The 27,018-nt window shown below is 40.1% G+C and overlaps 1 protein-coding gene and 1 pseudogene across 1 annotated transcript in view; both read right to left on the reverse strand.

Annotated features, from left to right (window-relative positions):
- The window catches only part of LOC129078504 (histone-arginine methyltransferase CARM1-like), a 153,624-nt gene that overhangs the window by 116,276 nt on the left and 10,330 nt on the right, over window positions 1-27,018 (reverse strand). The window lies entirely within an intron of this gene.
- Window positions 10,871-11,723, reverse strand: LOC129078462 (rho-related GTP-binding protein RhoN-like; annotated as a pseudogene).

Raw genomic sequence — 27,018 nt, forward strand, 5'->3', positions numbered from 1 at the left:
GAGGCACAGGATGGTTTCTTAGGGCATCAGGCATACAGGGTGAATGTGATGCCAACGGCTGCTACGATCCTGTCTCCATCACCCCTTATGAGTTCTCTACACAACACAAGGCATAATTATTACATTCTATTTGCCTAGATATTTATTTTTTCTGCCTTACCCAATAAAATGTAGAGTCTATAGGGGTAAAAATATTTATTCACCATTAAATCTTAGTGCTTAATATGATACTTGGCACATAGTATCCAATAAATATCATTGAATGAATGAGTAGATGAAAACACTCTTTTTTTACCCTTTCCTGTCTCCTCCTCCTCCTCCTCCTCCTCCTCCTCCTCCTCCTTCTTCTTCTTATTATTATTTTGGTATCCCTTTCCAATCTCACCTCCTGGCTGATCCAGTTCTCCCAAAGCAATTACCTTAAAATTGAGAGTTTACTTTTCTCACTGACTCATTTATTCCTTAATAAGAGGTGAACTTAACTTTTTGGTCTCAGTTACTCTTTTAGAGATGTTTAATTAATCAAAAATTTCTTCTAGTTAGGTATCACTGGCAGAATCAAATTATCTTTGGCCTATAATTCATGTTAAGTCAAAATCTATTCACCATCTGAACTCCTAAATTGAAATACTACTATGCTTTTCTCTCTCTTAACAAAGAGGAACATAAGAAAGTTTCCATACCTTCTTCATCCCAACTCCCAAACTGAGACAACTGCAAACTGGATTTTAGGAAATTTTCTGTACAGATATACGGGGAGGCGGGGTGATGTGGGCGCACGCGCGCGCATGTGTGCATGTGTGTGCACGTTCCCAGAAAAAGGCATAGCAGTCTCAGGCGGTGGGAGGTGAAGCAGGATAGAAAAATGAATATATTCTAACCAGAAATACTTGCAGAGAACTCTGCTGTTGAGTAAAATTCAACGTAAGGGTGGTCCTAAGAGGGGCCTCATATAAACAGGTTTACTTAGTAAAGCAGTAAAAGGATTTAGAAATAAGGTAGATCTTCTGAGTGTCCATCATAGATAGATAGCATTATTATAAAACACTATGTTTCTATTGCATATATGAGAAAACTAGAAAAGTGGACCGTTTCTCCAAACTTCTAGGTAATTTCTCCTTTATTACTTTTAACTCCTTTTTAAAAAAAAAAAGAATTTGTCCTCATTCCTTGAAAGCAATTGCCAGATCAGACTCTCTTAAAACAAAGGTACTTATAAGGTCTAAGAAATGAAATGTGTTATTTGGCTATTCTCTCTTCTCTCAAAGCCTTACAATCAGCAACCAAAACTATAATTTGCAATCTACATTAACATTTACCTAACACTATTTTTGTGCAACCAAAACATTAGCACAGCGATTTTCAACTTTCTTCATGTCACAGCACACATAAAAAAACACTAATTACTAAAATTCTGCAGCACACCAAAAAATATATTTTTTGCTGATTTGACCCCAAAAAATAGCTGTGATTTTGATTCATTCACACCAGATAGCTATTGTTGTGCTGGCTGTTGTCATTTTTGTATTTGAAAAACTAAGGGAAAAGAGGTCAGCGCCCCTGACTAAATAGTCAGATAGTGCATGTTTTCAAAAGTCTTGCAGCACACCAGTTCACATGCCGCAGCACACTGGATGGAAATTGCTGCATTAGTACAAAGCACTGGGAAAGACTACTGTAAAGTATCTTGTGTATTTGTCACATCTCTAAATGTCAAGAATTTTATGCAAAACATTGGGCCATGGATCTTGTCAAATTTCAAAAGCAATTTCTATGTATGTCTTAGAAACCAATTAAACACTTACTGAGATGAGCAGCAGTGACCTAAACATTAATAAAATAGTGAGCTTTGCCATTTATGAAAGGACGAATTGTTCATATGTTTGAATACTGAGCCAGGTCTCTGATCCCTGTGGGATCGCAGAGCACTTGCCCCAGCACATCCCCCATCAACAAGGAGAGAGCAAGGTCTAAAAACTGTGGAGTCTCCAATAAGCAGAATCATCAGGGGTCAGTCTTGGCCAGGGGAATAATTGACTGAGCCAGAGCAGGAACAAGATTCTAAAGAAGGATATCAGTGAAAATTATTGTTGGCAACTGGTGAAAACTCAACTAAGTTTAACTGAGACAGAACTTTATGGCTCACAAACATGAAAAATCCAGAATTAAAATTTTATTTTCAAGAATGTCTGTGTCCAGGAGTTCGAATATTGTTAAGACTTTCTTCTCTCCTCTCTTCTCCTCACCTCTCCCTGCTCCCCTCCCTCTCCTCCCCTTCTCTTTCCTTCTTTTGCCTTCCCTTCCCTTCCCCTCTCTCCCTCTCTCCACCCCCTTCTCTCTCACTATTACTATTTCTATCTCTTTCTGTCTCTCTTTCTTGCTTTTGTTCTGTTTTAGCTTCATGCTCAGGCAGGCATCCCCCTCACAGGACTAGATGACCATCAGCATCTCCAGAACTACCTTCCTATCAGCCCAGAAAGCTCACTCCTTCCACGATGTTCCAGCAAAAGCCCCAGATTGAGTCTCATTGAACCAGGTTAAATTAAAGACCCATCTCCAAATCAATTGCTATGGCCAGGGATCAATGACAATTGACAAGAGTTGAGATGGCCCTATCTAAACCCAAAGGAAAATTGAGCTCCTGTTATCTGAAGGAAGGCAAGTAGATTAAAGACAGGCCAAACCACAGGTGACCACCACTGAAGGGAGGTAGAAGCATATGGACTAAGGTGAAACAGGGAAAGTAAGAATTAGAAAATCTGTGCTTCAAGGCCAGTGAGCCATGGAAAATAGACATTTAGATCCTTGGCTTCTGAAATCTCTGAGCTTGGGCTAGCCTAAACACCGGCTTTACTCCCAGCAGCAGACCGTTAATGTGAAAGTTCTCTACAAAGCAATTGAATCTAACATTTATGCTTCTATAACATGTTGAATATATGGCATTGCCACAGTTACCAGCTTTATTTTCCTGTTCACACTCCCTGAGTATTTGGTCTTGCTCACAGCTCCTGATGCTCTCTGTTTATGTACTGGATTCCAGATTGCACCCAGTAGGTTGGTTAAGGGTGAGCTACTGATCAAAGGAGATAGCTCAGCTTGAACCAGGAAACGCAGACACTGATGAATGGACACTGGCTCTAGGGCTCAAAAAGGGGGTGAGGAGGGGTCAGTGTGAATCTACATCTTGTTTTGCCCAATTTATGCCTGCATCTTGGAGAAATTCTTGATCAAGTTCTCTTTCACACTCAAAAGAGTCCTGTTTTAGATAATAAGTAATTGAGTCATCCTAGCTGTAAAGAAATGCAACCTTGGGGGAGTGGCCATGCTGGGTTAAATACAAAAGGAAGAGGGGCCTGCGAGAGAGAGCCCGTGAGACAAAAAGAGGCAGATGAGGGGGGCCGTGCAGGGGATACCTGATTCCCCATAATCCTTCAGGACACTGCTTTTCTGCCTCAGATGCCAAGAGATATTTCCTTATAGCAACTTTCCCTTTGGATTTAAGCTACACACTTTATATAGGTAGCTTTGACTAGAACAGAAATCCCCCCACTCACTTTACAACCATATTTTTTTCCTGAGTCATTGCCAGTTTACTGAGAAGTGGTATTTTTTTGGGGGGGGGGGGGATAAAGGGGAGATTTGATTTGGTTCGATTTTTGGTTTTACTAACAATTTTTATGTTGTGCTCATTTCAAGTGTGTATGTGTGTTTTAATCTACATCATTCTTTATTCTACAGGTGAATCTGTTAATTTGTCATTGAGCTCTTTTCTACAGTTGTGTTTTAAACCTATTACAGTGAAGGCCCTCCTATGTTTACATTCCTTAGGATCAAAACTGAATTCCACAAAGCCACCTAATCACTTGAAGGTCACCTGACTTGTAGAAAGACAAACGGTACCTCGGTTCACTAAGTAAGGTCAGAATGCACCTTCTGAAGCATTAAACATATATTCACAGAGGGACTAATTTATTTATGTGGCAGCGTAAGCCATTATTCAATTAGTTCTCGTGGCTTCCAAGGCCTCAGCATGCCTCCCAGCAAGCAAAGCAGCACAGGTAAACACCAAACAGGTGGCACATTTCCAATCTGATTAGATTTACACAGTCTTAAAAATGATGTTTAATAACTTAAATCGACATTTTTATGGCTGTCTATGCCCTACTCCCCACATTCCCAAAACATACCCTAACTTTGGGTAAGCATTAATATAACCTGACATAAAGTTAAAAAAAAATTGAAATAGCATCCTGTAGCTTGAGTACATAATGTTTGGGTACTTCATTTTGCCAAGTGAAAATTTAGCATAATAGGCAGACAGAAATATCTGGGCCTTTTCTTTATATATAAACTGAAAACAAGTAAGACAAAATTACCCGTAAATTCAGTTGAGAATTTCTGTACCTGGTGCAAGGCAAAAGAAAGACAGTACTTTGTACCTGGCAGACTTGAGATTTCAAGTCACATAAAAAAGTCAGTTCAGATGACAAGAAGCATCTTTTTGTTTTTCAATACACTTTTAAGATCTCTCTTCCCACACAAACATTGATTTAACAGTAATAGCTACATAGGTGTGCTGCTTTGCAAGAAATTAAACTTGTCTTAATTTTTAAGAAATCAAAAGGCACCTACTGCAGTTTGTTCAACAACATGAAACTGTAATTGTCTAAGGACATGGATGTATATGTTCCTTCTTAGCTCAACCTCTTTGTTCTTCTCTCATTTTCTCTTTCATGTTTATACAGCTGGTCTGCTAGGTGCAAAGTGACTGAGCAGAGACTATATCCAGCCCCCAGGCATTTTAATATTTGACCATCATGTGCTTAAAAATCAGAAACAACTCATAGGAAATGTGAATTTCTAGCTAAAATTGTGCAGCATCGTATCCCTGGGTCTGAATCTCTCTGTGGCCATCACCAGCATGAGGGAAGCAGTTGATGCCACCTTTTGAATGACTCCATCATCTCCATTTCCCCATGGATGCTGTCTTCTTTTTTATTTATAATCAGCTCACTTCATGCATTTTCATGTCCTGCCTGGACACTGCAGGCATTTGAGTCTGTGCCCCATATCCCCAAAGATCAATTACAAAACTTAGTGGACAGCAAGTCTGCAATGTAAAATTTCCATTACTTCCCTTCTATTTATAAGCACCATGAAATCGTAAAAACTAAATGATAGTCAAATCCACTTTATTGTGCTATCTTTTTAATCAATTGTTTCATTTTAAGCTTATGGTGGAGTTTCATGGCACTGTCTGTTTTTGTCTATTTTGTGCCAACACTCATCAGGGCAGGTTCAAAGTCTAGAGCTGTTAGATAAAATCCTATGAATTAGTCATTGTCATTCCCCAAAAAACCCCTTTTCATATAGATAAGGTACTGTTGACTGACCTACAGTATGATGTCAGCTGTGAAGGTGAGTTTGTATTAGACCACCCACATCCCTTAACCTTCCCCTGTAATTGTGGATGACCTAGGGGACTCAGGATTCTCACATCTATATTTAGAGACCAATTCCAATCAGGAAGCATGTCCATAGCACTGCACTGCATTATCACCATACACTAACAAACTGACCCAACCATCTACTTTTATTAAAAACAACCAATGGATTTAGCAATAGTTGAATGAATGTTTCCTGGCTGACACCCATCTGCACTATCCTCATATGGAATGGTGGATACATGGACCTCAAATCAGGATAATTAAATCCAGGAATATTGGTTATCAAAATGTTTTCATAACTACAACCAGCAGTTCTTTTTATATGTGTAGCTTGCTTAACTGCACCCAGTTCTAGAATGAGTGTTGAGTTTAGAACCCTGATACTCTGTATGAAGGATATTCCAAATCTTATTAGGAACCCACTTGAAAATTTTTCTTCAGATCTAAATGCCAAGAGAAGCTTTGCTTGACATATTCTGCTTACTTGCCACTGTTCTCTTACGGACATTGGGAAATCTGTAAATCAACAGTGTTTCCTCTTTTGCTTGGGTGCCAAGATTCTCAGAGCCAAAATTATGGGTTGGGAGTAATGTGTGTGGGTCTTATAATATGCAGAGTTGTGTTTTAATTTCCTCTTGGCCTTGGTCTTCTGTGCTTTCTGTATTTCCCCTGAACTTGTATAAATGTGTGTGGAAATTCAAATTCTCAGTGGAAAATGCTGGCAGGTGCATGCACGGATGAATGATAGATAAAAAGATCGATCTATTAATTCCATCGTGCCTATAGGAAGATTGGACAAACACTGGTTAAATCATTCTGCAATTTTCTGCTTCACTTTCTAGACAATAACCAATCCTGCTCTGAACAGCAAATACGAGAACTTTGGAAGCAACAGTGTTGGTCCCATATGCTGAAAGCAGATGGGAGCTGCACTGTCTTCACAGTAGCAGCTGCCCAGGAACCAAAGTGAAGAGGAGGAGGCTGGGGGACAGAGCATGAGGGGAGAGAAACACAAGAGAGCAATCAGGAGCAGAGAAGAGAGATGCTTCCTGCTACCAGTCTCAGCCATGGTTAAAAAGCAAGCACACACTGACAAACTGCTCCATTTGATACTATTTTCACATTTCTGGTCTCACTAAATTCAACCCCACTGCTAAAAGGTGTGACGATCTCCATTGTACACGTGAAGAAGAGCTATAGACACAGTTTCCTCAGAGTCAAATTAGCCAGGTCAGTGTTTATTTCAATACCAGTATCTGCACTACAGAAAATGGGAAATTCTAAAACATAGGAAATTCTTGAATGGCATATTCTGCTTTGGAAGATGCTGTCTATATACCAATCAAGGGCGGTTGGGAAGAAAAGGAGCAAAGCTAAAATTAACATGTAGCACATCAATGTAACATAAGTAACAGAGATAGGACTTAGCTGAAGCCAGAAAGATCGGCTAGATAGGGAAATGTTTTTGATTCCAAATGTTACAAAATCATGACAGAAATGGGTTCTCTGGGTATAACTACAGAATTTTCTCCCTTGGAGATGTTTCTTTTAAGATTAGTTATCTATTATTCTAGGTTGGCAAAATTCAGCCAAATTATAAAAAAATTACTCTAGCTGATCCCTCACTGTTCTTATAAACTAAGTAACTGTCTATTTTATAGTGTATGATTTATCACAGTAAAACAACAAGAACATCAAGTTTAGAGTGATGTCAACATCATAGCTGAATAAGACATTGCTCATTTGTGTCCCCCGCCCCTGCCACCAACATAACAATTTGGTGTCCAACCATGGACAAAAGTGCCTTTGTGAGAGCTGTGGGAGCCAGCAGCATATACCAAGTGACCCAAGAGGGTAGTACACGCATACAGATCTTGGTCACAGCTGTGGACCCTCAGGGGCCCATGATCCAGCTCCAGCCAGTCCTAGCCATGGTCCAGAAACCTCTGGAAAACACTCTCAGAAATCACCCATGGATGAGAGAGCCTTTGTGAAAGTCCAGGTTTCCAGCACGGAAGTGCCAGCACATGTTTGGAGCAAATAAGATACAGATTTGGATGCATCAGAGATGATAATAAGAACAGTCTGACTTTACCTGTGTTACTCCTCCCTCCAGCCAATACAGCTTAGGCACAAGGGAGATCTTCTCAGCCTTTGATTTCCACCATGGAAAAGGTGAGAGCATATAAGTGAGCATCTGACTTTCCCAGCTATCCAGGACACTGCCAAAGAGGCTCATGTCTCCCTCACCGTATCCGCAGTACTGAATCAGGAGCAGCATGACTCAGGAGCTGGGAAGAGACTAGGAGAGTGGCAGACGGGACTCTTGGAGAGCATTAAAGGAACACAGATCTTACTAACTGCCTCATGGACCCCATCAAAAAGTCTGTCCGCAAGCCACTGGCAATAAATACCTTTGTCTGCAGATCTCTCCAAATAGCCCACGGACATCCCCAGTGCTCCATGCACCTCTTCCGCACACATCTCCACCCTGTGGGCAGCATTCTGTGTATTCCTGAAGGTGGCAGTGACAACAGGCATCTATTGGGCATACACAGAAAGCTGGCCCAAATTTGTGGGCCAGGGAGAAACCACAAACTTAAGTTTTAGCACCACCCTTAGGAGAACAAAGAGGGATTTTAAGCACTCAGCCTGGTGCATTGCAAGATTTAAAAAAGGGGCATTTAAAGTTAAGAATTCTGCCACAAGAGGGGGCAAGGGGGACATGGTCAGGTATACCCGCAGAAGGTCTGAAACAGCTTCAGAATCATTAGCAGAGCTGATGGAAGGTATAACACTCCCATCAGTTAGTAAAGGCTATAGGAAGTGATGCTACTTCAAATGAGAAGACAGCAACACATAATGTCTGGGAACATGAAAAATCAAGAAAACATGACATCACCAAAGAATTACAATCATCTTCTAGTGACCAATCACAAGACATGGAGATCTGTGATTTATCCAGTATATAACTCAAACTAGCTGTTTTAAGGAAAATTGATGAGGTATTAAAAAACACAATTTAACAAAATTAGGAAAACAATATATGAACAAAATAAGATTATCAGAGATGGAAATCATAAAAAAAGAATTGCACAGAAAATCTGGAGCTGAAGAGTACAATGAATGAAATGAAATAAATACAATAGAGAACTTCTACAGCAGAATGGATTAAGCAGAAGAAAGAATCTGTGAGTTAGAAAACAAAGGGAAAATAATTAAAAAGAATCAATTAAGTGTATCTGAATTGTAGGAAACAACCTGCAAATTATTGGAGTTCCAGAAGGAAAAGAGAGGGAATGGGAGAAAGCTTAAAGAAATAATGGATGAGAATTTCCCAAATGTGGAGAGAAATTTGAGCATCAAGTTCATGAAATTCATAGGTCACCAAACAATCTCAACTTAAAGAAATTCTGTCCAAGACACATTGTAAAAAAATCAAATACAGAGAATTTTAAAAGCAGGAAGAGAAAAGAAGCTTGTAACTTGCAAGAAAATCCCCATTAGAGCATCATATTTCTCAGCAGAGACCTTACAGGCCGGGAGAGAGTGGGACAATATATTCAATGGGCTGATAAAAAAAACAAAAACAAAACACTACCAACCAAGAGTTCGTTATCTGTCAAAGTTATCCTTCAGAAACGAAGATAAAGACTTCCCAGACAAACAAAAGCTGAGAGAGTTTATCACCACCACTAAACATGCCTTTGAAGAAATGCTGAAAGGAATTCATCAGGATGAAATGAATGGATTCAAATTAGTGACATAAACATAAAAATATACAATGCACTGGTAAATAGAAGTGCATAGTCAAATTCAGAATACTCTCATACTGTAATGTGGTGTGTTAACCACTTAACTCTAGTATAAGGGTTAAAGGACAAGAGCATTAAAATGAACTATAGTTGTAATCATTTATTAACAACTATACAATATAAAAAAGGGTAAATTAATACATCAAACTAAAACTGAGTGTAGGGGAGGAGAAAAAAGATAGTTTTTGTATTATTGAATCAAGATTTAAAACAGAATGTTATATTTATAAGCTGTTTTATGTAAGCCTCATGGTAACCACAAAGCAAAAACCTACAGTATATTTACAAAACAAAAAGGGAATGCAGTCAAAATATTCCACTATGGAATATCATCAATTCACAAAGGAGAATATCAAGAGGAGAAGAAAGGAACAATGGAACTACAAAACAGCCATAAGGCAATTAGTCAGATGTCATCAGTAAGTCTTTGCCTAACAATAATTACTCTAAATGTAAATGGACTAAATTCTCCAACCAAAAGGCGCAGAGTGACTGGATGGATAACAAAAATGAGATCCAACTGTATGCTACTTACAAGAGACTTGCTTCAGCATTCAGGACACACATAGCATCAAAGTAATCAGGTAGATATTCAACTGGAAACCAAAAGAGCTATAAGTAGCTATACTTATATTAGAAAAAATAGACTTTAAGTCAAAAACTGTAAAAACGAAGAAGGTCATTATATGCATCTAACATTGTAGCATCTAAATATATTAGGCAAGTAATAGGAAATCTGCAGGGAGAAATAGACAATACAATAATGGTAGTGGACTTCAATACTTCACTATCAACAATGGGCAGATCACCTAGACAATCAATAAGAAAACAGAGGACTTGAACTATACATTATATCAGAGATTTTCAACCTTGTTTTCCTCATGGTACACATAAACTAATTACTGAAATTCTGCAAATCACCAAAAAAATATATTTTTTGCTAATCTGACAAAAAAAATAGGTATAATTGTGATTCATTTACACCATATGGTTATTACTGTGTTGGGTGTTGTCATGTTTCTTTTTGACAATCTAAGGGAAAAGAGGTCAGTACCCCTGACCAAATAGTCAGGTAGTGCATGTTTTAAATTTGTTTTCCATAAACATCGGACTTTATTTGGGGACTGCTGGGGGAAGAGAGGGAAGGGCTAGGACTGGTGGGTCTATGGGGGAAGAGGCTTCTCACCTTGCTTTTTAATTTAGTCTATGTTACCTGGAGGTTAGGGTGAGAGAGAACAGCGGTAGAAGTGAGAGGAGTGGAAAAAGGAAGGTCATGCAATGAACATTTTCCTTAGAGAAGGAAGCCAGGACTAGGACATGAGGACTGCAGCAGGAGGAGAAGGCACCCTTCATATACTTATACTCAACCCAGGCACTGGTCGATGCCAGCTTCCCCAACCCCTATGCCCTACCCCAGCCCCTGGCCCAGATGCCTGCCCTGCTAGCTCCCTCAGGTTCGATGAAGAGGAGAGGGATGAAGATGTGGGGAAGAGTGGCACCCTCTGCCTCCAGGTCCCTTGCCTAGGAAAAGTGCTCACTCAGCCTGCCTGAAGTCCCAGCCAGTCAGGTCAGGAAGCCAGCACGCAGGCAGGGGAACAACTGTGCTCGTCACCACCCCTCCTGACACTCTGCCCCTCCCAGGCTCCTCATTGTGAGGTTGCAACTCTTGGCTCCATCATTGTGTGTCTCCCTTTGTTCTTGTTCCCCGAGTCTGACCATCCTGCCAGCTGCGTAGATCACTGCAGTCGCTGGCATGAGTCAGTACAGCACAGCTTCCTATGTCCGCAGCCAAGGGAGGCCACTGTGGCCACCTGGAAGACATCCCTGATGCTGCGCCCAGGGGACCAGGGGAAGCAGTCTCCGTGGAACACAGCCCCCACCTGCTTGGCCAGCACGGTGCTCTGCTCATGCGTAACAGGGATAAGCCACTGCTCAGACAGCTCCCTCAGAGTGGCCAGGTTGGTCCAACAGGTCCAGTTTACGGCCAACTAGCACAACCTTGGCATTGGGGCAAAACTTGTGAGTCTCCTCTTGCCACTTCTTGAGGACACTCTCCAATATTTCTGGTTAGCTAAATTCAAAGCAAATGAACACAGTGTCTGAATCAGGACAGGCCAGAGGCTGAATGTTATCATAGTAAGAGGAACCTGAAGTGTCCCACATACTGAGCTCAATGCAGCACTTGTGTATCACAAAGCTTGCGGTGTAGTTCTCAAACACGGTGGGCAAACACCTGCAGCAGCGCTGTCTTGCCTGACCCTACGTCCCGCACCACCATGATCTCGCAGCTGCCGCTCTGCCCCTCCAAGCTCCCAGCTATCAGTGGCCTCCCATACAGCTCCCCTCCCTGGCCATGCTGTTGCTTCCCCCACTGCTGCAGCTGCAGCACAGCTGCTGGGTTGCTGACACCAGCATCTTCCTGTACAGGGCAGAGCTCACGCCTTGGGCCACAGAACCCCATCTGCCCTGGCCCAAGGCCCTTAAAAATTCTTGCAGTATACCGGTTGAAAATCTCCGGTGTAAAAGTATAGAGTGCAGAGGCCAGGAGCTCAGACTCAGAATAGCCTATCTAGCTTTAAGTTCTGGCTCTATGATTTCCTACTTGTGTGGCCTTGAACAAGTTACTTAACCTCTCTTTGTCTCCATTTTGTCCTTTGTAAACCTATCCCATAGGGTTGTTGACTAAATAAATATCCATATGCTGGGTCTATAGTTGTGAGTATGTGAAACACAGAATAAAGCAATTGTAATAATCATAACCTGAATGTCTTTTTCCATACAAACAACTGTAAACCTGCTTTTGCCCACCCCAGTATATAAAACATAGTAAGTCTTCAGCCTTAGCTCCTGTTGGAATTGATTTTATTAAAGGAAAATGAGTAAAGATAGGTGTGAATTTTATCTAAGCAGTCCTTCGGGCTCCCCTCCGCTGGGGATCTGTTTCTTTCACAATTACAGAAGGGTAAGGTGGCCCTTTCTGGGTTTTTCTTTGAAGGTCTAGCATTGAAATTCATACCAGCACTATGGAAGGAAGGCAGAAACGCCAGCTTTTCTTGGAAGGCTTCATGACTCAGAACAACCTGAGCCAAGGGTGCCAGAGTGCTGGCAGTGAGTCAGCTCCTTATTAAAAAGCATCTATTGATCACTGGTGGTGTGCTACGCACAGAAGGGGACTGTGGGGGGAATTACAATAAAAATTAGAAATCAGACCCCCACTCTCAAGGAATATGTGACTACACATACACACACCCCCCAATGTTTTGTTACATATAAAATGATTTAGGATAATTTGCATTCAACATCCAAGGAGACGGAGTGGCGCGCATCCACTCCATCAGGGAAGCCTATGCTAAGAGGAGCTGAAAGGTGGGCCAGGGGTAGGAGGAACTTGGACAGGCTGGGAGGGAGGAGGAGGGTAACAGCCTGAAGCAAAGCTCCCAGCAGGGAGGTTTTTGAGTCTCTGTACAGGCCAGGAAGTGGCCTGGTTTTCCAGTGTGAGGGGCAGAGATAAGGCCTTAGAGAGAAAAATTAAAGCTGAACGGAAAGTCCGCTTGGTGATAGAACGTTAAATGCGAACTTGGACTTGTCATCTCACACAACAGTCTGTGCGGATTTTTTGAGCAGGGTCTGATGACGATTTTAGCATTATCTTTGCTTTGGTCCTGCCATGGATATCATAGTTGACTTTATCAGTTCCATCAAAATTCATTAGGTTGCGACCTGTATGAGGGAAGAAAGTCTGTTTCTGGCCTGTTCCACGTTGTCCAGGACAGGGTCTGAAACACTGTAGGAGCCAGTCCCTACTACAGTGCATAAATAAAATCTCCTATTTAGTGATGAAATGTTTATATATGTACAGTGCTTAGAAGAGTACTTAGCACAAAAGAAGCTCTACAAAAGTGCTGTTATTCTCTTTTCCTCCTCCTCCTCCTTTGCCTCCACCTCCCCAACTCCTCCCTAAAAAGGCAGTGGTATCAGACAGAGTACACACCATAGCTCAGTGAGTCCTGTCCATTGAGCCAGGGTAGCTGAGTATCACCAGGTTGGTTGTGCACTGCACAAAAAATTTACACGGACTATGAAGAGAACGGTGTTGTCTGGAATTGTTTTGCGCAATATCCCTGCACAGACAAGCTTTGCATGCCATACCCAACCTGCAAGTTCCTTTCCTACTTCAGAATTCTAGAATAACCTCAAAAACCCTACCTGCTGTCAGAGCAGGAGGCAAATCAAAAGAGTGGACAGAGCAGAAACAGTAACAGTGCAAAAATGAGAGAAGTACAATAATTCTCAAAGTAACTGGCAGCTGCAGCAGGTGCTTTGACATGTATTGGAAGAAAAGGATCCTCCTAAAGGGTTTGCAAAAAGGAAGAGTGGGAAGATCCCTACTTTAAAAGCTTGAAATTGAGTAACTGCAGTCAAATCACAGAGAAAGCTCTGCAACTGGTATAAAATGCCTGCTGCAAAAGTGTGAGAAATCACCTTGGCATGGCACAGTGCAGGATATGAGCATCATGGGACACAACAGGATTCACGGGTGATTCAGATTCAGAAAGAATTCAGGAAACAAACTGAAAAGGATCACCACTGTTGCTAAGGAATCTACCACTTCTTTCTGGAGGTCAGATCAGCTGAATATCACTATTTATTATTAGAGTTTCATGTGTGTGTCTGTGGTTTCTACATTAAAGAAAACAATTTAGAAAGCTGTATGCCATTAAAACCATATGGAGGTTCCTGTTATGCACAATGAGTTGCTTTATTATCTTCTGTCTTGAAGGCTCAAGTTAAAGAAATTCCATAACTAAAGATAGGAATATAGCCTAGGTGGTCCTCTGGTGATAAGCCCAGTTAAGATTCTAGTTGGTGGCCAAACTGGGCAGAACAAGCAATCTTACAAAGAGAGAAGAGCAAGATTGGTTTTTAAGTGGAAGTTAAAGTGAGACAAACAGAAGCAAGTGTCAATTACCCCATATCATACCTTGCTTGCAAATGACTTATTGCCAAATTGTGTACATTTTACTAGAATGACTTCCACTTAATAAAATTCACCAATGACAAGGTGATGTTAATGGCCATCGCTCAACTGGGTAACATTACAAAGATGAAAAGTGGAAGCTCTGCTTCTGCGGCTGCTGGGGACTATGAGAAGAGGCAAGAGCAGAGGCGCTGCAAGGGTGAGGGGGAAGATGGACCACCGGTGCCGCAGAGCCGCTGTGGGCGGCCGGAGACTCCCAGAGGTGCATGGACTGGCCTCGCCGTGGCAGTCCCAGGTGGGCTGCTCTTCCTTTGAGCAAATACCCTGAGCATTTCAGAACCCCCAGAGGCAGCACGGCCAACATCACGATGACAAACCGTCCCTGCTGTGCCTCTCCCACAGCTATGATCACTGTGCCATGCGCGTGACAGCCACCGGGGCACACAGCCACAGTCCCTGCTAGACTGCATGCTCCTGGAGAGCGCAGCTGTGTCTGGTTCATCTGTGGATCCCCTGTAGCGACGAGCCCAGCACCGGGCCCATCACGGACACTGAATAGCACGCTGGGCCACCTACATCGCACCCATGCTCTCACTTGGTGCACCAGCAGTCCTCTGTGGTAGGTGTTGGAATTATCTCCATTTCACAGGGAAGAAACTGAACCTTAGAAAGATGAAGTAACTACTGTTAAGTTACACAGATGATTGGTGACCAGGATTTACACCAAAAAAAAAAAAAACATCCCCCCAAAACAAAAAACAACTCATGTTTTTAACTACCATATAACTTCACCTCTAGATCAGGGGTTGGAAAACTATTTTTGTACAGTCTACAAGCTAAGAACAGTTTTTTACATTTTCACATAGTTTTTTTAAAATCAAAGCAAGAATGTTTTACAAATGAAAATTATAGGAAATTCTAATTTCAGTGTCTAAAAATTAAATATTATTGGAGTACAGCCACACTCATGCTTTTACATGGTGTCTCTGCCTGCTCCCATGCCGTAGTGGCAGAGCTGAGTGGTTAGGACAGAGGTTGTATGGTTCACAAAACCTAAAATATTTACAAGCTGCCCTTCAAAGGAAAAGTTTTTCACCCCACCTCCAGATACATAGCTGAAAAGCAGACACACTCCTGTGCCCAGCTGTGCAGGAAGACTGGCACACAAGGTCAGAGAAATCATGGCATGATGAGTATCAGGTCAGCTGGAAAGCACCTCCATCTGGAGCCCCAGGCCACAGCCTGGCCATACCTGGAACCAGTGAGGCGGGTACAAGGCACTTGACGCAGGTCCATTTGCTGGCAGAGGAGGTATAGCTGAAGGTCAATGAGGATTCTCAATAAACCACTGATTGACTTGGCCAACTTGTAAGTAATAAGGATCTTATGGATGACTGAGCTCTGCAGATGATATGAAAATCCCATTAAGCCTTGAGTCAGCAGCCTCCTCTCCTGCTGAGCTCTCTGTGGAGATGCCAACAAGTAGCAGAATTGACAGATTTGAGTATCACCACCCCGTGCTAGGGATGCTAATTGAACAGTGACATAGCCAAGAGGCACACCCAGCAGAGAGGGAGGGGGCAAGCCAGATGCCTGCACAATCCTGTAAGGGAAGGCTGAGAAGGGCCTGGTTGAGCTTTCTCTTAACATAGCCAGAAGAACCCAGAGGAATCAGTCAGAGGGGGCCCTAAAGGCAAAAACTAGCCCGGAACAGGGGTGGGCTCAAAACAGGGAAGGAGATGATAACGGCTTGCCCCTATGTTTTCTGGGCCTCCGGCTAGATGGTCAAGGCCAAGGACACCAATGCTCAGGTAGAGGCTGGGGCAAAGTGGTCAACACACCAGTTCTTACTAGATACTCCATACAGATTGTCACTAACTATAACCTGGCACTCTACAGTCACTGTTTGGCACGATAGCTATGCTGAAAATGGGCAGCATCAGAAAAGAGGAGGTAGCAGAAACCACATCCTTGAAAAACAGTGATAAAATAAATCCGTCATAGGTCTTTTGGGCCAGAATCCCCCAGCTTGACTTTTGTCTCTGACACAACGCCTCAGATACATGATCCTTATCAGGTCACTTAATTTTTCAGATCTTTGGTAAACTCCTTTGGAAAATAAAGAGTTATTTTATGGTTATATATCCTGTATGACTCAAAATTAGGTTTGTTTGCATTTAACAAAAAAACCAAACAAACAGATAATAGAGACAAATGAGTGTGACTTATTTTCTTTCACGTAAAACAAGGCCTGAACTAGGCAGATCAGGGTTGGCACAGCAGTTACACAGTTGTATGGACACAGGAACCATGTACCCTTCTTCTTTGATGTGCTTAGAGTATATGGGACATCCTCAGGGTACCTCATAATCACAAAGAGACTGCAGCAGTTCCAGCAATTATTTCTATAGTCCAAGCAGCAAGAAGCTGAAAGGGGCAATGGATAAATGGCATACTTCTTATCTGATTGAATCTGCCCCTGTTAAGATTTCCCAGAAATCCTATACAACAACTTCAGCTGTCATCTTTACTTGCCAAACTGCCTGGAAAGCTGCACATTTTAGCTACCCTTATTGCCACCCCTAATAATAGAGGACTTCTGATTGGAAGAAGGAGAGAACAGAATGAGGTGGCAATTAGCAGTCTTGGACACAAACGCTTACCTCAAAGGCTAATGATGTTCCCAAATGACCTAATGTATATGAAAGAATATTGTAAAGCTGCAGAGAATCATGCAAATAAAACCCACTCTCTTAGACTTCCCATACAAGGCCCTGCATGACTGGATTCCACGGTGCCTGATGAGCCACATCTCCTTCCACTCCCCATTGCCTTGCACTTTGTGCTCACCACAGTGAACTGATGGCATTTCCTGCCTCCAAACCTTGGATCTAATTTTTTTCACTCTTCTTTGCCCCACACAGGTGTTTTCTTCTGGAAGCCTCCTCAGAACTCCAGGTTGAGCTAAGTGTCCCTTGGCTGTGTTTCCACAGTGTCCCATGGACATTACATCCCATCTTCTCCTTATTGCCTTGAAATAATCAGCCTATGCCTTTATCTCTCCCTATAGACCCGTTCCACGCCATACAATAGCTACCAGCCACATACGGCAATAGAGTCCTCAACATGTGGCTAGTCCATATTTAGATGTTTCAAAAACATAGTATAAAAGAAGAATGTAAAATATGTTTAATTTTCTATACTTGTTCCATGTTTAAATAACATTTTGGATTTATTGGGTTAAACTATACTATTAAAATTAATTTAATCTGTTTATTTTGGCTTTAAACATGTGTTTATTAGACCACTTAAAATTTCATATGTGGAAAGAACTCTGGAGATGGATATTGGTGATGGTTTCACAAAAATAGGAATGTACTTAATACCATCAAACTATAAACTTAAAATATGATTAAAATGGTGAATTTTATGTTATGTGTATTTTTAATTTAAAAATAGAAAAAAGATATACTTGTATGTGGTTTGCCTTGTGACTTACATTGTATTTCTACTGGTAGCAACACTCACACTGCATTGCTGCTCTAGAGCGGCCATCGTGAACTGGTGCGCCACAAGAATTCTCAAAACATGCAGTACCTGACGAGTTTAGTTAGGGGCAGACTTCTTTTCCCTTAGACTGTCAAATAAAAAAATGGCAACAGCCAACACAAGAATAGTTGCCCAGTGTGAATGAATCAAAATTATACCTATTTTTGGTCAGATTGGCAAAAATACATATATTTTTGGTATACTGAAGAATTTTAGTAATTAGTTTGTGTTTCATGAAATTAAAAAAAAAAGGGGGGGGGTTTGAAAATTACTGCTCTACAGTATAAGCTTCTGGAGGGAAGCAACAACACCTCGTTGATTTTTGTGTCTCAAGCCTGCAGCGCCTGTTTGCTAAGTGCTGATTAAAGTCACACATAGGAAAAAAATCTTTGATCACGATATGGCAAAAGCAGGCGAGGGGATAGGTGACAGCAGTAAAGGATGAGGGTCTGACAGAATCAAAATGTATCCAGTTTGGGGCATTGAGGAAGTCTTGGATGAAATAATGTGGCCCCTGTTGTATAGTGGCTGGAACACAGTCCCACCGAACCTGGTTCAAATCCTAGTGCTGTTATTAACCAGTGAATGGCCTGGACAAGTGACATTCAGGCTGAAGCTCAGTTTCTTCACCTGTAAACCAAATATGACTATAGCACTGATTCCATCACGTTGCAAGGAGAAATAAAGAAGATCCCCTTGGCACAGTCCCGGAAGCATAATGAATGATCAATAAATGTTAATTTTTTAAAAGTTAGCTTTTATGGGCCTGTCATGAGGGGCAATCTTTAAAATGTTGCCCAAAGCCTACCTGCATTAAGTCATTTCCCTCCTGAATATTAGACCAATTTTTAATCTGAGATGACAAAAATAATTTGAGCTGGCAGATGGCACAGTGTTGTCATCCACTTTGTTGCCTGGAATTGAATGGATTATACATAAGTGGGACCACACTCTTTCCTTGTTCGGAAAAGCACTTGACTGTAAGGTGTGCTGTGTGTCCTGCAGTGTTAAAGAGGCCCTGCACACTGGCATGGGGGCCCAGCAACGTGGGCATGCAGACAGGCCACACCGGCAGAATCAGGTGGGACAGGCAGGTTGTGCTTCCTAACACCCAATCACCAAGTCTCAATAGCTTAGAACAACATCTGCTTCTCATTTTTGCTGCATGTTCACTATAGCTCAGTGCAGGGTTTTACTTCATGTTATTCTCACCAAAGGATCCCAGCTAGAAAGTGCCCAAGATTGTGCCTGCAAGAAAACAGGGACTTCGTGAGTCCCATTCTGGCACATAAAGCCTTTGGGCTGAAATTACACATTGTTCTCACTCACATTCATTGCCCAAAGCAAGTCATATGACCACACCTAACTTCAAGGGAGAAGGGAAGTGGAATTCTATCACATAGCTGGAAGGAAAAGCATAAGGAATATCCGTGAGCAGCTCTGAAGACAGCCACTGCCAGAGTACATAGTCTCACAAGGGTAGAGATATGATGCCACCCAATGTCCCAAGATCAAATTTTGGGATGCTCACAAAATCCCCCTCAATTTCACATCTATAGAAAGCAATGAAATACAAATAGAAATGATTCAATGCTATTTTTAAAGAACTGAATTAGTAAAACCTAAAATATCCAATTTTGTTAAGGTTTCAGTAAAATGATATACTTTAATACTGCTGGAATCATCAGAAATCAGAACATATGGCTTTTTAAAATGATATTAGTTTCAGGCATACAATATAGTGATTCAACATTTATAAACCTTATTAAATGATCCCCACGATAAGCTGAGCGCCCATCTGGCACTATACCAAGGCCTGTCCTGAAAAAGTCCAGCCATTGTTAATATAACAAGAATGATTTGTACATTGATGTAAGCTGGTAGCCAAGGAGAATGGACTGGAATGCACATACGTGAACAATGACAACTTCACTGTGCTATAGTCAGTGGGGGCTGTAGACGCTATCGAGTGAGCATGTGTACTGCGTGGCCATTACATTCAAAATGATAGAGCAGGTAGAGCAATGAATCTGCATCAAATTTTGTGTTAAGCTTGAACACTCTTCTGTAGAAACTATTCGGATGATTCAGAAGGCTTTTAGGGATGATGCAATGAGTGCAGCACAAATAAAAGTGTGGCACAAATGCTTCAAGGGTGGTTAAGAATCTGTTGAAAGTGATCCATGTTCTGAAAGGCCTGCAAAAAGCAGAACACCTGAGAATGCTGAATGTGTACAGGCTGCAATCAATGGCGATGGGTGACTGACAGTGTGAGATCTAAAAGCTGATCTGGGGATGCCAACAATTACTGCATCTGCGATTTTGATGCAGGGTCTTGGCATGAAACATTTTGTGGCAAAATTAGTCCCGTGACTTCTGCTATCAGAGCAGAAGGGACATTGTGCTGCAGTTGCTGATGATGATTCAAACCTCTACCAGTGAACCAGATTTCCTCAAGGAGGTCATAACTTTGAAGGGGACTAAGGTGTCATTGTCCTGCATACAATGTTTTATGTATCTTGTCTCCAACCTTGTACTATTTTCAATAGTACATGGATGGACACTTTCTGGACAGACCTCATACATAGTTATTATGCTTAGAATATTGTGTTTCCATGAGAAGAGGCATTTTGTAATAGTGTAATCTCATAGTGGGCACTCAAAAACATTTATTGTATGAATAAATGTAAAAAGATCAAGAAAAGATAAACAGCAATAAATGAATGCTGAACTAAGAACATAAAAATGAAGGGATCGTCTCTCTTAAGAACCTTGGCTAGATAACGTTAATCAGTAATGAGAGAAATCATTTTCAGACCTAGAAAGCACAGTCTCCTGGGGTCAGTTCTGTGTGGGCAAGATGGTTCTAGCAGCCACAGAAACTCCCGTTTCTTCCTTACTGTCACCACCACAGGAGAGTCTCTTCTGCTTTCATTTCCTTCCCCCTCTCTGCCACCCCTTCTTGAGTTTTACCCTTCCTAAGACTGGTTCCAGACAGGGTCTGAGTTGGAACACGCCTGTTAGAGAGAACAGGTTTTTTCCTTCAACCACTGGGAATACAAGATAACAGCGATCTTAGTCTTTCCGTGGTCTTCCCTGTTCTCTCAATGACCTGTTCTGAACTTAAAACATTTAACGAAATTCTCAGTGAAGGCTAAATCCAGGTTTTCCTATGAAATACAGACCTTACTTAATGTAAACGTGTAAGATGGCCACGGACGTTTCTGTGGGCTGTGTGCTGCACAACCCTGGGGCTACCTTACTTACCAAAAGTGTCACAGACTTATTACAATTCTTTAGCAAACGGCAGTAAATTGTCTTATTTTCAAACAGAGTCGGTATATCATGGTAACTTCCTGTCTTAAGGAAGATTTTTGTTTTGTTTTTCTCTAGTTCGGGCAAAGTGTTACGTGGTCTTCGGTGCCCCGTGAGCACACACATTAGTCCTTGCCCTTTCCTCCAACGTCTACTCTGGAAAGAGAGGGCGCACTCAAATCCTTCAGGGCTCAGACAGGTTACACAAACAGGGGAAGCAGGCCAACTATGTGACTCTTCAGAAAGCAGAGGGAATGGCTACAAAACTGGAGTGGAAAGTATAGACGTAGTCTAAAAGGCTTCAAGCTTAACTTAAAAACAAAAACACTCTGTAGGCTAAATGTAATTCACCTTCTGATAAATTCATTCCTCTGGTTGCCAGTTTGCAAACTGTGGTTCTTGGTCAAATAAGTGAGGGAAATAAAAATAAAAAGAAGAAGAATGCAGCTTATTTGTTGAACTTATTAATTTCCATCCTTATTTCCAGAGTCAAATCCACAGAAACCTCAACAGGTTTGCAAGTTAGTGTTCTCAGCCACGGGTGATTTTGCTCCCCCCAAGGAACATCTGGCAATGTCTGAAGACATCTGGTGTCACACATGGGGAGGGGTGTGCTGCTGGCATCTAGTGAGCAGGGGTGAGGGAGGCTGCTAAGCACCCTGCAGTGTGCGTAGGACAGCTCCCCACCACAGAGAATCACCCAGCCTTAAATGTCAGCAGTGTCCCTGCGGAAAACCCCTGGCCAAAGTAGCTGCGTGAGAATTTAAAAGGCAGAAAAAGGAAAAGGAGACTTGTAGCTTGATGTGAAAAGAATCCTTACACACCAAGCAGTACCTATATATAGGTGTGGGCTGTAGAAATTAAAAAGGGTTAACCAATTTCTGGACCCCGCACTGTGAAAGGGGATGACCAAGATATTAAAAGAGCTATAGGCATTACTAGGCAAACATTGTTTCAGTTCCTCATTCTGGGGGCTCCCTCCCCCCATCTCCTCGTCCACACACTCGTGTGGTGGCCAGTGTCGTGCACAAACTGCAGGCACTATTACTGTATCTGTGAGTTGCTGGGAATATGTTTCATTAGCACATGAACAATTGGAGAAAATGTTTTGACATCTTAAATTTTTTCCGCAGAGAAATCTTTACCCATTTTACTATTCTTGCTGCTGAATATGGACATTATACTCTATAACACTACTAGCTTAGAAAGAGGTTGAGTATTACGCTTCAGTTATATTGTGAAATTTGAAAACTAGTCTGAGCATATACCTCCTGCAAGTTACTTCAGGAGAGTGGTTTTGGAATTTCATGCTACTAGAAGCAGATTTTAACTCAATTTTGATGTTAGATTGCTGTTGACTACACATCTCAGTAGATCTGGCAGTTTTTTAAATGGGCAAACCAGCATGTTGTCTCATCAATAAATTCTTTATAAAGAGTTCCCTTCCCCGAGATGGGTTTAATATGGTGTATTTCCTCTTCCTAAATTGTCCAGGACTCTGTAAGGATACAGTAACATACCCTAACATGACATGAACCAAAGCAGTTTGGGGGCATTATTACCTTAGCTGGGAAACACAGGGAGTCCTCTCTTACAAAGGCGTGGTGGGAAGACTGGGGCAGGGAGGCTCTTGTCTGGTAACAATGTGGTCCAAAAATAGAAAATTCAATGAAAAGGAATATTATATACCTAGCACCCAGCACAGCGCCTTAATAGCTGAGGGTTTTGAACACCAAATAAATATTTTTAACTGAATGATAGATGGTACAAAAAAATGCCTTACATTTTAAAACTTTTACTTGAATAGTACACCTAGAAGCACTTTTCAAAAATAAGTAGAGATTTTTTTTAAGCATCTGCATGGTATTCCAAATCACCATTTTGGCTGTTTTCAGTATTTTGCTATTACAAATGAGTCAGTGCTAATATTTTATTGAATTTCATTTATCCTATTTAAGAGGATGCTTGTAGGTTATGTTACTAGGAATGAGATCAAATAATGGGTCCATTTTAATTTTTAAATGTATTGCCAAATTGCTTTCAATAGGCTGTTACAATCTATACTCCACAGGGGGCATATAATAATGCCTATCTATTTCCCTACAGCATCACCAACACAGTGCATTAACAATTTTTTAATGAATAAATAAACTTAAATATTTTTAAAATATTTAAACATTTTCTTTTGTTTTACCCTATCATATGATGTGTTCCTTTGACACTCCCCAGTGAGCTAAAGCATTTGAAAGCACTTTAAAGAAGAATAGGGGACTGAGGGGGAGAATGCAAACAGTAATGTTGAGCTCTGACTGTCCTATTTTAAATAATCTTGTTCTGCTTTTCCAAGAGCTATTAGCCAAATTCAATAAAACCCAAGTATAAAAATTCTCCAGTTCTATTGTTCAGTCACCTCGGCTTCCTGCCATTTCTATTGTATTTTAAGAGAACATTTCAATGCAGCTTCAAAACTCTTGATCAATACACCTCAGGTGACCAGCAGGTAGATTAACTTATAGGTAAATGAGGTGGTTTTTTTTTTCCTGGAGAAATGTTTGTAGCTCTTGATATTATATTGACTTTTCCACCTATGACATTTTTTAAACTTTTATTATGAAGATTTCCAAATGTATATAAAGTACATAGATTGATATAAAGATTTCTATCATTAAGATTCAAAACTTACTAAGATTTTTGTCAATCTTAATTCATTTCTACTGCCAAGTACATTTTGTTTCCTTGGCTAGACATTCCAAAGCAAATCCTAGACATAATGTCATTCCATCCATAAATATTTCAGTATTATGCAGATATACTGTGCATGTGTTCAGCAGGAAATAGGGACCAGAGAATACGGTTACTGTAATAAATACTGCAAGTAGGGAGGCATGGAGCAGGCATACTCCAGCTGGGTTTAACTGAAGGGCAAGTTTGCCTCATAAAAGAAAAGAATTGAAAAACAGCTACTAGAAACTTGGATTTTTACTTTTTGCTTTCTTGAGTCATTATCTGAAGCATAACCTCACATATGCTCAATATAATATCAACTTTCATTATTGCAAAGGGTCATAAACAACTATAACAGACAAATCCAGTTATAGTTGGTAATGCCAAATCTTATCTCTCAATAACTGATAAATAAGTAGACCAACAATCATTAAAGATCAATCAACTTGACCTAACGGATATTTAGAGAACAGTCCACTCAATAATAACAGAACACATATTCTTTTTAAGTGCACATGGAACATTCACCAAGATATACCATATTGTGAGCTATCAAACAAACTCCAACAAATTTGAAACCACTGATATCATACAAACCACATTTCATTCACATCACAGAAGAGTTTAACAAAAATACAGAAGGCGACCTGAAAAATCTCCAAATGTTTGAAAATTAAACAATATAATTCTAAGTAATTCATGGATCAAAAAATTCATAGACTAAAGAACAAATAATAATACAAATTATTTTGAATTGTAGGACAAGGAAAACACAACATACCAAATTTATGGGATGTAGCTACAAGAGTGTACAAAAGAAATGTATGGTAGTAAATGCATGTATTAGAAAAAGAAAGGACTCAAATTAATGATTTAATTGTGAACCTTAAGACGTTAAAGAGAAAAGAAGAATTAGAGAATTAAAGTAATGAGAAGGAAGAAAATAAACACAAGAGCAAGAATCAATAAAATAGAAAAATGGACAAAATAGAGAAAAATGAATGAACTGAAAAGCTGTTTCACTGAAAGGATAAAGTTGATAAGCCTCTAGGTAGATTAATAAGACACATATTATCAATATAAGAGATGAGAGAAAAACATATTACAGATCATATTGATATAAAGGAATATTATAAACAACTAAATAGCAACTAATTTGACAACCTGGATGACATGGAAAAATTCCAAAAAGACAAAGAATTAAAGCTCATTCAATAAACAGAAGATATATTAATAGATTTATATGTATAAATGAATTGACTTTGTACTTAAAATCTACTCACAAAAAACTCAGTCTGTCTGTATTTGGTTTTTAATTTTAACAAATGTTTAAAGAAGAAATGATGCCAAATCCTATACAAAGAATTCACAAAAATAGGAGGTTAGGGAACATGCTCCTATTTTGTAAGACCAATATTACTCATACCCAAATCAGACAAAGACATTAACAAAACTACAAAGCAATACCTAAGAAACATGGACACAAAATTCTTTATAAAATTCTAGCAAATCTAATTTAGCACTACATAAAAAGAATCAAGCATCATGACAAAAAGTTTAACTCAGAAATTCAAGATTGCCTCAACATTCAAAAATTAATCAGTTTAATTTATATTAACAGGCTAAAAATAAAAATGACAATTATTTTCATTGATTCAGATACAGTTTCTACCTTGAATTGAAACATAATTTAAGGTAGAAAACTATTAGCGAATTAGGAATATAGTGCACTTTCCACAACCTGAAAAAGGATGTCAATAAAAATACCTACAAGTAATGGTGAAGAGTGAATGCTTTTCTGGAGATCATGACGAGGTAAGGCTTCCCACTCTCATTTCTTCTCTGAAACACTGTACTAGAGGGACCAACTGGTGCAATAAGCAGGGAAAAAAAAAAACAGGTAAAAAAGGAAAAGTAAAAATTATATCATCTGTCTCAAATCAGAAGGCGACCTGGAAAATCTCCAAATGTTTGAAAATTAAACAATATAATTCTAAATTCAGATGATATAATTATTTATGTAGAAAACCCTAGGGACCTAGAAAAGAAACCTACAAGAACTAAGTGACTTAGCAAGATTGCAGGATAAAAACAACAACTCTATATCCAAAACAATGGATAATAAATATATACTCAATTTGGGCTGTGTGATAAAAAATGGGATATTTGCACAATACCAAAGTGCCTTCACTCAGATTCCTTACTATTTCTATCTAACAGGGAAAGCATAGTAACTTTATAGTGGAAAAAACAGAAAATACCTTGACCTAGGGATCAAAATTCAAACTACCAACAAGGGGTAGATAGACCTCATTGCTTCCTGATGTGATACCCTGAGAAGGACACAGGATCAGGCAGGTAGTTTTCTGACTGGGGATGCATAACCTGAATATTTTATAAGGAAACATTGGAAAAATCCCAACTGGAGAATATTCTATAAAATAACTGATCCCTGTCCCCCAAATACCACCATGTCATCAAAGAAAGAAAAGGGGTGAGGAACTCTTCCAAACTAGAGAGGTCTAAGAAGACATGACAACTAAACACAATATGCGATCCGAGACCAGATGTAGTACTGGAGAGAAAAAAGATGCTATAAAAGACACTATTGGGACAATATAAATGTTGTATAGATGTTAAATTCCTGAATTTGGTTATTCTACTATGTTTACAAAAGATAATATTCTTGTTTATGGCCTATACCTGTGAAGTACTAAGGAGTAAAGGAGTGTGACATATGCGAATTATTCCCAAATGGTTTCAGAAATAAAATGAAAGTATGTGTTTACATATGTATACACATGTACAGATAGACACATCAGATGTGACAAAATATTGTACATTCATGAATCTGTTTATAGGGTATCCAGAAATTCTCAGTTATGTTTATAAAACTTCTAAGTTGGAAATGTTTTTCAAAATAAAAAATGATAAAAAATTTTCCCATGTTTCATAAACTCCCAGAATACAGACCACCAGTATCTTTATGTCTTCTCCTCCATTACAGAAATGCTGATAAAAGTTGGCTTTCCATGGCTGTGCTGTCATCTCAACTAAAGATATGAGTTGAGTTTTCTAGATTAAATGTCAACCAATGAAGAGCGAAGGGGCATTTTGGAAGCTGTTGAAAGAACATGGGCCTTACGTTTCCTTTTTTGTCACTTTGGCAATTTCCTTCAAACCTATGAGC

Source organism: Pteronotus mesoamericanus, unplaced genomic scaffold (genome assembly GCF_021234165.1).
Source record: "Pteronotus mesoamericanus isolate MK-2021 breed Mesoamerican mustached bat unplaced genomic scaffold, CSHL_Meso_final contig_73, whole genome shotgun sequence".
Taxonomy (NCBI): Eukaryota; Metazoa; Chordata; class Mammalia; order Chiroptera; family Mormoopidae; genus Pteronotus; species Pteronotus mesoamericanus.